The following is a 2,850-nucleotide window of genomic DNA, read 5'->3' on the forward strand; positions in this document are numbered from 1 at the left end:
AAAATTTGAGGGGCAAACAATATGTCTCATAAGGCATTCGAAAATAGAGAATAGCATAAGCACAAACATCCCTACATAATTGTAAAACAAAGAATGGAACCCTAAAATGCCAAGCGGGTTGTGACCGATACCCACCACAAACTGGATTTGATCTCAAAGGGCTTTCTAAGCCATTCCTTGGAGCAATAATATTCTGAAATGCCAGTGTTCTAAAGGTTGTCCAAACACTGCTGTAGAATATAAATTATAAGTGTTACTGGAAAAACAGAGATCGGTTTGTGGCAACACAAACGGTCATGGTTTTGCATTGAAAGCAACTTCCAAGTACTACTTTAAGTTTGAAATGTTTGTAAGTGGGCTAAAACGTTGTCAATTTGTTGTGTGGAAACAAGGAATCTTCTCGGTTGAGGTGACCGATGACCCTAGCTTCATGTCTAATGTGTGTGCCAAACTAGAGAAGAGTCCTTCCCTTTCTCCTCTTTTATATAATAATAATAATAATAATAATAATAATAATAATAATAATAATAATAATAGAAGTTCAAAACAGTACTTGAAATGAATATTTCATGCTTTCATGCTAACAATGAGTACTGTAAAAATTGTGGAAGCAACAGTTGCATCACCTAATACAATGACTTTAAACTGTTCATGAATTACGACTGGTAATTTGACAATGCTTTTAGAATGGTTCCCCAAAAATCAGTAGATAATTTCTTTTAAGGGAAATCTCCCTAACAGTACTGTAGACATGTGTCATTCCAATTAACCGAAGGTCACGATACTGTTCCATGTAATAAAAATAAAACCTCTTCAGTTTTCCTCAACTTCAATGAAGAAGCTTTTTTCAGTTTGCATTGGCTCAACGCTGCATTGATCCCATGGTCAATGGTATGCATGATATATAATTGTAGCTCAACAACAAAGTGTAGACTACTATACAACTAGTAGTGTATTTACTGTCCTTTGAACACACAAACGAGTCTCTGCGATGAGTCATGCCATTATCCGCGTATTCCGTTTTCCGCCTCTCGATTGCTATAACTTCGGCCGGAAAATGCAAAAAACTTGATCAGATCACCATTCAAGTTTCTTACCTATGATTTTGGGAATCGGGAATCGTTTTTACGTGTAAGGGAAGCACGCCTTTTAGTCGAGAGCATTCTGCAACTCGCAATAAACGGTGGAAATGACTACTGTCTCTGATGCAGCTAATAAGTCACTTTTATTCGGTTTTATTACCCACCTTAAAGTGAAAATATATATGACAATTTTCATACACAATGGTAAATTCGTAAATAACATAAGGCGAGGAATGCATTTCGTTTCCGTCGGCCCAGCGATCGAAGATGTAACAACCAGACTCACCCGCGTTGACCAATCCTTTCGAAATACGAGTGTAAAACTATCGTGTCCTACACCAAATGCTAACCATCGAAGTGACTAGTGTCTCTGTTGCATCACTTCCAAGTCCAACGCAAAAAGAAACTAACATTTCATATCCGCTCGCCACACCATCTCACTGTGTGTTGTATGTCCGATCTTCTCGAATGTCCGAACTTTCGAGGTTTGTTTACATGAGAGTCACGTGACACTACACGTGAAAGCTAGCGCTCAGAAGGTCAACTGCGCTTTGATGTCACAACTGGCGTAGAGGAGAGAGGATGGTACTTCTGATTCGGTAATTGTGAAGAAGAGCTCCCCAAAAAACCTGTCGGCCGACTGTCGGTCAACTGTCGTTCGACAGGTTACCGACAGTCTACCGACAGCTAACCGACAGGATAAGAAAAAAGAAAATTTTGGTAAAAATGAGCAGTTAACGTGACATAACATTCCGTAATGGTGATGTATGACTGGACAGCCTTCACCTACTTACGGTAACGGGTCGTTTCGCCAATGTGTCAGTTCGCCAACGTATGAAGTCTATTCGCCAACGTCTAATGTCAGTTCACCAATGCTCATATGTCGGTTCGCCAACGTCCAAAATACTTTGTGAAATAAATCTGAAATGTATTTACAAATTACCAAAAGAAGATAATGTGACCTTTGATCCAAGATGAATTTTTTGATTCGGCTTGAAAATGTTCGTTTCACTCTCCCCATGCAATATCTTTCCCTCCTTCTCTCTCTTCCACGCCATCCACGGCTTTATTCTTGTGAACATAAACTGGCTGTAAAACCTTTTTATTAAACATTTGCGTAGTTAAAGAGTCATTGAGTTGAAATATGTTTGTTTGATTACGCGCTTAGAAGCGTTCACTTGTTTCGCGCAAGTTTCGCCTACGTGTTTGTTCTAATGCAAATCAAATTCCTGCAATTTCGATCCGGCGTAATCAGGCATTGCTGTATAAAAGGGCTGTGACTTTCTGTTCAATTCAACACACTCATTGTATCGAAGTATTTTCGCTGATCAAATATTTTTACAAGATTCACTCGAGATGGAAAGCTATTATTGTATCTATTGCAATGAGGAAGTAGCGGCGAGACAGGAAGCGCTCCTCTGCGATGGCTGCGACAAATGGCAACATCGACGTTGCAACACGGGAATTTCGAGACAGCAGTAAAGAGATGCTGTTAAGTCCGGATTAGAGGTGGATTGGCGATGCCTATATTGCAGTGAGATCACTGATCCACTTGTGGAGAGTAGCAGAATCGAGGAAGAGATGGATGCCTTTGACATTCTGCCATCTTTTGGTATGCTTGTTTTTTCACTTTGTAAAATTAAGCGTTCCTTCCAAGCGAGCCAGCCGTCAAACAAGTTACCGTAGACTTTGAAAAGGCGCTGTGGGCGGCATTCAGAACGATCCTGCCAGCTGTGTCCATTCAGGGATGCCACCAAGTTTGCAAAAG

Source organism: Montipora capricornis, chromosome 6 (assembly GCF_036669925.1).
Source record: "Montipora capricornis isolate CH-2021 chromosome 6, ASM3666992v2, whole genome shotgun sequence".
NCBI classification, from domain to species: Eukaryota; Metazoa; Cnidaria; class Anthozoa; order Scleractinia; family Acroporidae; genus Montipora; species Montipora capricornis.